The sequence below is a fragment of the Balaenoptera borealis genome, assembly GCF_965194805.1.
Source record: "Balaenoptera borealis genome assembly, chromosome: 1".
NCBI lineage: Eukaryota > Metazoa > Chordata > Mammalia > Artiodactyla > Balaenopteridae > Balaenoptera > Balaenoptera borealis.
In genome coordinates, this window is record NC_138860.1 from 25,361,460 (window position 1) to 25,373,925 (window position 12,466).

Below are 12,466 nucleotides of genomic sequence, written 5' to 3' on the forward strand. Positions count from 1 at the left end.
GGTAAATAATCCATTGTTGTTATAGAATTATAAGAAATACAAAGAAATCAGGGCTAGAAAATGGAAAATGTAAATGGCCTTGGATGCCATGCAAGGAACTCAGACATTATTCTATTAATTATAGGGAACATATTATTTTTAAAAAAATTATAAAACCAATTACATGTTCAGCTGCCTCTAAGAGAAATTTGGACCTGTCTCCTTTCCTCCCCTCATGTCCCTCCTTATTCTCACACAAAAAGGAGTTAATACAATTAAACGGTCACTGTATATGGGTACAGCTCTCTTCTCCTTCCTACCATGCACGAGAGTGTGGAAGATCAGAGGTATGCATTTGAGCATTAGAAAGGGAAAGAGACACAGCAGGCCTTACCACTTGCTTTGGTCTAAAGGTATTTAGCCCTAACTACTGATACTTTAAGAAAAGAGGGGTATTCCACATTGCAAAACCCAGTCTATTAGAGATTTCTGCATTGGTGTTTTAGATTATAAGGAAAGGAAACAGAGATTGAATCTCTATTTGGAATTCACACAACAGAAAAGATGATCAAAGAAACAGATCAAATTTGAATAAAGGTATAAAGGATCTCATACTGTAAGAGAGAGAAGATGTAAAACCATGGCAGCCAGGAAGTGAACATTTTGATAAAATGACCAAGACATCTTGGTTTTGAACAAACTGGACTGGACAAACGGTGAGACTGTGGCAACTGGGAATCAGTCAGGGTCCTAACAGGAAATAAATTATCCCAATCTGAGGAAGGCTTATTTACAAATAGACTATTTACAAAGGTATAGGTGGGTTATAAGGGAATGGCAAGGAATAGTGAAATCATCTTGAGACTAGTGTCCCTCCCTTTCCCAGCTTCTACACAAGCATATCAGAAATACTTGGTTAAGAATAGTACACAAAGAATGTGTAAATTAAAAATAAAGATGTGGAGCCAGCCAGTGTGAGAAGAGTGCTAGTCTAGTTGTTAGCTAGAGCTGGAAAATATCACAAAGCAGCCTACAACATTACACTTAACAGTTCTTTATTTCTTTTACTTCACTTTTTATTACCCTGACCCCCTCAAGATTTCCAAATACCTTAATCCAAATAGAGGGTATGTTCTACATCTTTGTCTCATTCTGACCCTAAATCCAAACAGCATTTCAGCACAGACAACTATGTTTATTCTTAAAGAATAATTCTGTGTATACCTTCCTCTGGGTAACATCCTACTTATCTAAAAGGTTAGAAATCTAGGTACTTCAATCCTCTAAAACACCACCGTAAAGCAGGAAAAGAAACTTTTTTAAAATTAGAGTAACTGAAATACAATTCAGGTAAGCAAATGATTGTTGAAACAATCTTTTAGTAAGGTACAAAGGATAACAATATGTCAAAAAATAAATGATATTATCTTTCCATGCAATAGTATACACCCTGAAAGCACCAAGCAAATGAATACTGTTAAATCATGCATAATTAGGATTAAGGATTTTATCAGCTATCCACACATTATGGGAGCCTGTGGTATTAACATAAACTAAAAGAATAATCCTGTCCATTCTTTACTTCCTGGAACCTGCTAGTAAAAATCCCATTTCTTTGACATAGCAAAATTATTCTATTTTCAGACATTCAAAAATGAGTTAAGTCACAAATTTCTTCAGAAGGCTCACAGATTACTAATTATTTATTCAATTCACTCAAAAAGTATCTTTAAATACCCACTATATGCCAAGCATTTTATAAGATGTTAGAAGTACAAAGATAAATAAAATAGTCCCTGTCCTCAAGTAAACAAATTATGCAATAAGTGTCACTCTCCCATTTTAAATTTTCAGTGTGTTTAAAACAGACTTATACACAGAAAATTATGCTCACGTTACAAGAAATGAGAGAAATGCAAATAAACTTACTGGTAATATTCTATTATTTAACAACCAAATATGCCAAAAATAAAAAACCTGAAACCACCAAGTGTTTGCCGGAGTATGAATAACAGGTATTCTCATACATAACTGGTAGGACTGTTAGTTACAACCTCTGTGGACAAGATTTGGTTTTCTTTTTCATTCTCTTAACATGACATTTTACTTAAAAAGATTTTAGAAGCTGATACATCTTTGTATACCTTGAGATAAACGTTACTTGGTTATAACGTAATTTTTAAATATATAGATGAAATTGCTTTGCTTTGATTTTACTTAGGAATCTTACATTTGTGTTTATAAACAATTCTGGTTTACAATTATATTTTTTCTGTACTATCTTCATTTGGTTTGGTACCAATAATAAACCAACCTCATTAACTATGTTGAGTAGCTTCCTCTCCTTTTCTTTTCTCTAAAATAAAATAATTCCAGGTTTTTTAAAGATCTCAATGTGAAAAACAAAACTACAAACGTTTTAGAAGACAATAAAGGAGACTATGACTATAAGGTCTGCTAAAACTTGCTAATGAAACATCTTACACGTGTCATTTTGTTGGATTTTTAATATTTCACTTCTTTCACACTGTCATTTTCATTTTTCTATTTCTACCTGTGACAACTGTATTAATTATATTTTTCTAAGAAATTATACATTGCATTGAAATTTTCAAATTTATTGAATAGGGTGACATAATATTCATTTCTTTATAAAACTCTACTATATGAATAGGTTTGATCCCTTTTTAGTTACTAACATTATATATTTAGGTCTATTTTCATTATTTTTCTTTACTAATATTGCTGGAAAGTTTGCATATTTTACAACTATTTTTCCAAATATACATTATTTAGATTTGTTTATCCTTTCTAAAATTCTGTGGAGTTTTCTCTTCTGTTTTAGTAGATTCTTACCTGAATTTACATAAAATTTCAAAAAAAGTAAATACAGGCTAATATTAACCCTCAGCTCTCACCCCCCAAAAAATCAATATAGCCATATTGATATTAGATGAAAGAGGTATTGGGTGGGGAGGCATTAGTGGAATAGAAATTAAAAGGAGTCATACATAATGATTAAAAAAAAAAAACCCAGCTGAAATTAACCAGGACATAATAAGTCTAAACATGTATACACCCAACAACATAACCTCCAAATGTGTAAAGCCAAGTTGACAGACATAGAAGAAGAAACAAACTCACTTTCCTAAAGGGAGATTTTACTGTCTCTCTCAGTAACTCATAGCTCAAGCAGACCAAAAAACAAACAATTTTTTTAGTGTATTGAGTGGCATACATGTAACACTCCACCTAAGAGTTGAAGAATTAATTTTCAAACACACACTGAATCTCTACAAATTTTTATAATATGCAAGACATAAAACTACCTCCAACAAAATTCAAAGCATTGGGAACACAAAAATAAAATTCTGTGAGTACTATGCAATTAATGCAATTAGAAATCAAGAACAGAAAGACCAGAGGAAATCCCATAAGCTCTGAAATCCAACAATAATTTTGAAGAAGAAATTAATAAGGTAATTAGAAAATATTCAGAACTACTTAATAATAAAAATATTACATATCAAAACTTCTAGAATATAACTGGGGGGGAAGCCCTCAATATTTATACTGGGAAAGAAGGAAGGCTGAAAATTAAGATGTCAAATATGTTAAGGTCAGACCAAGAGAATAAAATCAAAGTAGAAGGAAGAAAACAAAAATATAAGGAGGAAAAAAGTTAAATTAATTAATTAATTAATATCACTTACAACTACACATCTGCCAAACACAGATAACTTGACTCTAAACACAAGGAAATAATCAGACAAACTTAAATTGAGGAACAATCTATAAAATAACAGGCCTGTGGTATGACAAGTTTCAAGACACAACAAGGACACTGAAAGATAAAAAAATGTCTAAAGAACTGCTCCAGATTAAAAGATTCTAAAGAAACATTAAAACTAAGTGCAGAATTCCCTGGCGATCCAGTGGTTAGGACTCCGCCCTTTCACTGCCAAGGGTGCGGGTTCGACCCCTGGTTGCAGAACTAAGATCTCGCAAGCCACACAGCATGGCCAAAAAATAAATAAATAAAATAAAATAAAAACTAAATGCAATGTGTAATAATGGATTGGAACGCGTAGCCAAAAATAAAAAATAAACATTGCTATAAAGGATATTATTGGGATAACTGGTGAAATTTCAATATTAAATGTGTATTATATAATATTGTATCAGGGTTAAATTTGCTAAATTAATAATTGTACTGTGGAGATATCTAAGAGAATGCTTTCATTTCTGAGAAAACAGATGCCGAAGTATGTACAGGTAAGGAGTCAAGATATCTATATACATAAGAATGAACATAGATCCTTATTTTATACCAAATACAAAAATTAACTCAAAGTGCATCAAAGATCTCAACTTAAAAGTTAAAACTATAAATACTTGTAGAAGAAAACATAGGGGAAAATCTTCATGGCATTGGATATGGCAACAATTTCTTGGATATGACACAAAAAGCACAGGCAATAAAAGAAAAAAATAAATAAACTGGATTCATCAAAATTTAAAACTTTTGTACATCAAAGGTTAGTATTAAGAGAGAAATTTAAAAACCTACAGAATGGTGAAAAATATTTGCAAATCATATATTTGAAAAAGAATTAATACTAGAACATATAAAGAACTCCTATAACTCAACAATTAAAAAACAGCCCTATTAAAAAATGGGCAAAGGTTTGTTTAAATATTTCTCCAAAGATATACAAATAGGCAAAAAGCACATGAAAAGTTACTAAACATCTAAACACCAATAATTAGGGAAATGCAAACCAAAACCACAATGAGATATCACTTCACACCCTCTAGGATAGCTATAAATAATAATAACAATAATAATAATAAATTAATAAGTAAATTTCACAAAACAGAAAATAACAAGTGTTGACAAGGATTTAGAGAAACTGGAACCCTCATACATTACTGGTGGGAATGTAAAATACTTTTTATGTATGAATGTAAAAAGCTATTTTGGAAAAGTTTGGCAGTTCCTCAAAAAACTAAACATAGATTTACCTTACGACCCAGCAGTTCTATTTTTAGATATATATCCAAAGGAACTGAAAAAAGGGATTCCAATAGATCCCTGTACACCAATGTTTATTACAGCATTATTCACAATAGCCAAAGGTCCATCAACAGATGAATGGATAAACAAAATGTGGTATATACATACAACAATAGTTCAACCTAAAAAAGAAATAAAATTCTGATACATGGATGAATCTTGCAAACATTATGCTAAAAGAAATAAGCCAGACATAAAAAGGCAATTCTTGTTTGACTCACCTTATATGAAATATCTAGAACAGGCAAATTCATAGAGATAGAAAATAGATTAAAGGTTACCAGGTGCTGGAGGGAGGGTGGAAAATGGGGAGTCATTGCATAATGGTTATAGAATTTCTCTCTGGGGTGATGAAAAAGTTTTAGAAATAGACAGTGGTGATGGCTGCACAACATTGTGAATGTAATTAATGCCAATAAATTGTACGGTTAAAATGGCAATTTTGTATTACATACAGTTGGCCCTTGAACAACATGGGTTTGAACTGCAAGGGGCCACTTACAAGCGGATTTTTTTCAATAAATACATACTGCAGTACTACACTATCTGCAGTTGGTTCTGAACCTCTGATGCAGAATCGCAGATGCAGATGGCCCACTATAAAGTTATAGGTGGATTTTCCACTGTGCAGGGGTCAGCGCCCTTAATCTCCACATTGTCAACTGTACTTTACCACAACTCTTTTAAATTAATAAGATAAAACAGAAAGATAATACCACTGAATTGCATACTTCAAATGAGTGAATTGTTTACTCTGTGAATTATATCTCAATAAAGCTTTTAAGGAAGAAACCTTAACACACACATACACACACACATACACACACACACACAGTTTGACAAGATGGGTTTCTTACCATGGCTGTTACTCCCAGACTCTAACTCTCCCCCTTCCTTGAGAGAATCTAAGCTGGGGAGAAGTGTTATCTTTGTCTTACAGGAAACCACCAGAAGAGAAAAACAAGTGGCCACCAGATCTGGTTAGAACTGGTGAAACCCAAGATGGTGGGAGACCTGACCTCCAGTAGACCGTGAGCCTCATTATACGTTCACTGTAATACATTAGCATGCTAAATGACACACCCACCAACAGCCATGACAGGAAGTACTGGACCATAGAAGGAAGAAAAGGAGGTGGCATCCCAGTTCCAAGAAGAACCCTGCCTATTCCAATAAAACCAATGCATGTGCCTCCCCCTCATTAACCCTACGTTTAAAAATCTTCCCTTGACTGCTCCCCCTAAAAGAAACTGATTTGCGAACCAAGTTCCTGCTTCTCCATTCTCTGGCCATTGAATAAAGCTTGTGCTGTTTCAGTCTCAGCATTGGTTTGGTTGTTGGCTGTGTAAATCCTCACGGGAAAAGAATCTCCCCCCACCGCACCCCCACGGAGGCAGGGGGCTTTGACCAGACTGGGGCCCAAGTGGGGGTCCATAGAGACAATGCAGCAATGGGTTGATACATAAAGGCCTTATTAGAACTGAAAATGGGAGAATAACTATAATTCAAATAAATTATAACATCAATCTCCAATACTTAAAAGGAGCTTTGATTTCTACTATATCTCAGGATCACAAAACAAAGGTATTATTAATACATACTTCAAGTTCCTCCCAAGGATAAAGCAGAAGTCCAAAAAAAAGTTGCTGCACAGCTAACACTTAAGGTATATTATACCTATTATTATAATCTGTGGTCCAAATAAGCAACAGTAACTATTAAATCTATAGAGGGGTATATAGGTATCTTGTCATATTACGATACTCAAATAGTACAAAGAAAATGAACCAAAACAAAGTTAAAAGCTATACAATTTATTACTGAGCACTCCATTCACAATGTCTGAGACGTTGAAAAGATGCCCTAACACATTATTAGAGCTGAGGGTCAGATATTAAATGAAATCATGAAATAGAACGAGATGATTCACAATTTCAACTACTGGAACATTTATTTCTATATTGCATTTGAAAAAATTGATTATACACTCAACTTACTGCCAAAAGTTCATTAGCACTATCTAACAAAAATGCTTTATTTATTTATTTATTTATGGCTGCGTTGGGTCTTTGTTGATGTGCCCAGGCTTTCTCTAGTCGCAGCGAGTGGGGGGCTTCTCTTTGTTGCAGAGCACAGGCTCTAGGCACATGGGCTTCAGTAGTTGTGGCACGCAGGCTCAGTAGTTGTGGCTCACAGGCTCAGTGGTTGTGGTGCATGGGCTTAGTTGCTCTGCGGCATGTGGGATCTTCCCGGACCAGGGCTCGAACCCATGTCCCCTGCATTGGCAGGCAGATTCTTAACCACTGCACCACCAGGGAAGTCCCCAAAAATGCTTTATACAAAGATATGTAAGAAAAAAATCATGAATTCCATCTACCAAAAGGCCATTTCAGGCACTCAGTGTAATTTAAATAATTTTGGATATATAAGACTAGTTGCAAAACTCTGTATTCATTACAATAATTCAAAGAATTAATAATCACTACACTACTGCCCTTGACAAAAATCAAGGCAATATAAGGGCCCAATCCAGTCTGTTGTAATGCTAAACAATGGCTATGTCTATACTGAATAAATGCTATATTCAGTGACCTTTCACAAAGCACTACACCATCTAATGATAACAATACGTTGACTTTCTTTAGTGCTGTCCAGTTCAGTGCTTTCACTTGTGGCACATACTTTCTGAAGTCTGTGCCACGCCACCTCGCTCTCCTTTCTCTGAAAATCTCCCCTAGAATCTCAGGGGAAAGTTAAGTATATACTGTGGGGCCACACTTCACAGGTCAGAGTAAAGTGATCCAGCGTAGAAAACTGACCAAAGCTGTGGAACAAATAATTTACAACTGAACTCAGAAAGACTTAGTCTCTGCAGGTGGTTATAAGAATTAACATAAAAACTCAGTAGTTATTGGGGTAAGCGTTCTACCACAAGGCTAAAAGCTGGGGAGAAAACTAGTTCTGCAGAAAGATACAAAGCACATGCATGAAGAGAAGCAGAGATGAATGACAAGTAGTATTATTCCCATTTTACAGAAAAGAAAATAGGTTCAGAAAGGTAAAATAAATTCTGAAGATTATTAATAAGTGGCACTAATAGGATTGAAGCTCTGATCTGTCAGGCTCCAAAGCCTTTCCAATATAACATGCCTCTTTCTTCCCAAAAGTTTTGAAATTAACACAGATACTGGAATTTCAGAAATCAAATATGAAATAATTCTAAGTTAAAAAAAAATCTCTTTGAACCTGGAAAGAAAGCATATTTCTATCTGAGCCACTCACACACTGCCTGGTTCACTGTACACTGATAAATGAATGGGTAAATGAATGAATGATTCTAAAGTAAAAAGAATTCAAAGTTTCAATATGAAATGCCAGGTGTACCTTGCAAGGCATACCCTTTTCCCTGCTGAATGTAGCCCAAGATCTAAACATGGAGTCTCCTTCAGTCCTCCCCTCCAGCCTGCCTCCTCCCAACAGCTACTGTCGAGGCCTCATGGGAACAGCCTGCTGGTTTCAAACCACTGGTAATATTAGCTGCCATGGCTTGAGAAAGGAACCTAGTTAGTGGTTCCAATAGAAAAAGAAAGTGGAAAGTGAGAAGATGAAGAATAAAAACAAAGACAGAGCCTGAAGGCATAAAGAGGCCTAGAAGACAACAGTGAGTACTGGAGCAAGAGATTTTAACCTTCCCTTCACCCATGATTCTGCTTCCTCCCTTTCCTCTCAGGTTTCTCCAGTGGGCGTCCATCCTTCCATCTGTCCTCTCCCTTATCCTTTCTACTGCATGTCCTTCCACTATGGATGCTGATACTAATCTGCAGTGGAGGAACATGAGAATCAGGGACCAAAACTAAGGCAGGGAGAAAATCCATGCAGAAGGGAGGGAGGAAGAGAAATATGAGGGAGCCATGACAAAAGAATAGTTACTGAAGTCACATTAAACTTTTATCAATTTTATCAGGTTTTATGTCTATATTTTACAAATAAAATATACAGTGTACTTTTAAATTAATATATAGTAGATTATGAAATATACTGCAACTATATACTAATCACCTGTACAAAGAATAAAACTACAAGTGGTATGTGTCTGAGATTTTTAGCAATGACAGGAGGACAAGTGTAGCATTGTGTTATTCATTTTTAAGCCCATAAAATAGTATCTTTGACAGAGTATTTTTCAATTTTTTAAATAATTGATTACTGAAAGAAGTTTCCAAATAGTCCATATGTGTTTATGGTTTTGGCACCTTAATAGGCAAAGGTAACAGGGATCCACACACATAAAACCATGCAACAAACCCACAGAAATGCTGAATAAGACACACCCATGAGAAATTTTAAATATACATTCAAACTCAAAAAACAGAGAGAGAGAGACATGGGGAAATTCCCAAGAGCCAGAAATAAAGAAAGAAGTCCAATCAAAACACAGGAGCAGATGCTGCAAAAAGCATAATATTGGTCCTGGGCACAGTCGCTAACAGATCCACAGGAAACATGTGGGTATTGCTGGTGACCTAAGAGGGGGAGAAGAATGGAATCAATAGTCCTGATTAAGATCAAGACCCAGGACCCTTTCTCCACATAAGGGAATAACAAAAATTCTGACTCTTGGTTTAGGTGAGCAGCCCAGGATGGAGTGGGGGGTAATGTAATGGGAGAGCATGTGACAGTTTGGAGTCTGAATTTATACTGCTCATGTGGCAAAGGAATCCTCAACCAAGAAATTAGTATTAAATCTAGTCCCAACCCCACAGAGCAAAGCACTCAGAGAGAATAGAACTCAACCCAGAAAAATGTACCCAAGTCAAAAGTGAGCTCACAATCTAAAAATTTAAACCACATGAGGAAATAGTCCACCATAGTGTAAAGTAGGCAATCGAAACAAACAGGAACATTAGTACCCCCAAGAACTCAAGAGAATAGTACAATCTAAAAAACACCATAAAATAAGTGGGTAATGATGACTAAGAGATAGAATATAAATGATAAAACAAACAGATATGAAAATCTACCAAAAAAAGTCACGAAATTAAAGGTATAGTCATTGAAATTTAATGTTATTTTAAATAGTAACATGTGCATATATGATAAAATAATGAATTTAAATCACCAATTTACTTCTCTATATACTGTTTTTAACTACTCAAACCTTACTGAAAAAAAAAAAAAAAACCTCTGAATCAATAACTCAAAAAAAACGGGGAGTTTACAGAGAGATCACAGACTACTTCAAGAATACAGTATAAGGCTATGAACTCCTCCCCCCAAAAAAGCACATATACCTCAAATTTTATATATCATACAGAAAGATTACTAGATAACTTCATAATCCTAGATTAAGAAATAATGTTCTACAAATGTATGGATACCAAGGGGGAAAGGGGTGGGGTGGGAGGAATTGGGAGATTGGGATTGACATATATACAGTACTATGTATAAAACAGATAAATAATGATAACCTACTGTATAGCACAGGGAACTCTACTTAATGCACTGTGGTGTCCTAAATGGGAGGGAAACCCAAAAGGGAGGGGATATATGTATATGTATGGCTGATTCATTTTGCTGTGCAGTAGAAGCTAGCACAACATTGTAAAGCAACTATACTCCAATAAAAATTAATTAAAAAAAAAAGAATAGAACTACCATACGACACAGCAATCCCACTACTGGGCATATACCCTGAGAAAACCATAATTCAAAAAGAGTCATGTACTACAATGTTCATTGCAGCTCTATTTACAATAGCCAGGACACAGAAGCAACATAAGTGTCCACGGACAGATGAATGGATAAAGAAGATGTGGCACATACATACAATGGAATATTACTCAGCCATAAAAAGAAACGAAATTGGGTTATTTGTAGTGAGGTGGATGGACCTAGAGTCTGTCATACAGAGTGAAGTAAGTCAGAAAGAGAAAAACAAATACCATATGCTGACACATATTTATGGAATCTAAAAAAATTTTAAAAATGGTTATGAAGAACCTAGGGGCAGGACAGGAATAAAGACGCAGACGTAGAGAATGGACTTGAGGACATGGGGAGGGGGAAGGGTAAGCTGGGACGAAGTGAGAGAGTAGCATGGACTTATATATACTACCAAATGTAAAATAGATAGCTAGTAGAAAGCAGCCGCATAGCACAGGGAGATCAGCTCAGTGCTTTGTGACCACCTAGAGGGGTGGGATAGGGAGGGTGGGAGGGAGACACAAGAGGGAGGAGATATGGGGATATTTAAATATATGTATAGCTGATTCACTTTGCTATAAAGCAGAAACTAACCCACCATTGTAAAGCAATTATACTCCAATAAAGATGTTAAAAAAAAAAAACACACAGAAAAATAAAATTCTCCCACCTAAGAAAAAAGAAAATATAAATACAAAAAAATAAATTTAAAAAAAGAAATCATGTTCTAAAAGCTATTAAGTATGTAGACATATTAAACCAAATTACATGTCATCACAGAAAATATCACCTGATAAAAAAAATCAGCCTTTTAAGCCATACGATAGCCTGAGAATGTCATTTTCCACATTCCCAGCATCAATGAATTCTACTTCCTATGACACACTAGAAGCAACTAGGAACTAGACAGGGTGAACTTATTGCACAGATTTAAAAACATCTTTCTTTACAAAATCTTTCTTTCCTTACAAAATATTTCTTTAAAATAAAAACAGGTGGTGAGCCAGATTTGCCCAACGGTGTCATAGCTTCCTGAACCCTGGACCAACAAAACAATGAAACAGAAATAAGTTCAGTTATTTGCACACATATACCTAAATGAATGCACAGGAAAAGAGTCTAAAAGGATATAGGCCAAACAATTAATACAGAGAACTTCTGTGAAAGAGAATAGACATAGGGCACAGAAAAGGAGGGACTTTCACCTTTACTACTGAAAGCAGAGAAACATTTGGTTAAAAATATGGACTCTGAGGTCAGACAGACCTGAGTTCAAGGTTAGGGTGTGTCACTTATTAGCTATACGATCTCATACTAGTTACCTATCTTTTCTGAACCTCATTGCAAAATGGAAATAATAGAACCTAAGTCAACAGGTTGGTTGTTTTTTCAGTTTTATTTTGTGGTAAATATATATAATGTAAAATATGTCATTTTAACCACTTTTGAGGGTACATCACTGGCATTAATTATATTCACAATGTTGTACAACCATCACTGCTTTCTATTTCCAAAACTTTTTCATCACCCCAAACAGAAACTCTGCAACTATTAAGCAATTGTTCCCCATTCCCCTTTTGCCCCAGTCCCTGGTAAACTCTATAATCTACTTTATTTCTCTCTGATTTGCCTGTTCTAGGTACCACATGTAAGTGGAACCATACAATATGTGGCTTATTTCACTTAGCATAATGTTTTCAAGGGTCA

General features: G+C 35.1%; 1 protein-coding gene across 12 annotated transcripts in view; it reads right to left on the reverse strand.

The window, feature by feature from the left end:
• LOC309604882 (serine/threonine-protein kinase MRCK alpha) overlaps positions 1 to 12,466 on the reverse strand; it is a 319,353-nt gene that overhangs the window by 259,373 nt on the left and 47,514 nt on the right. The gene's annotated exons all lie outside the window — the stretch shown is intronic.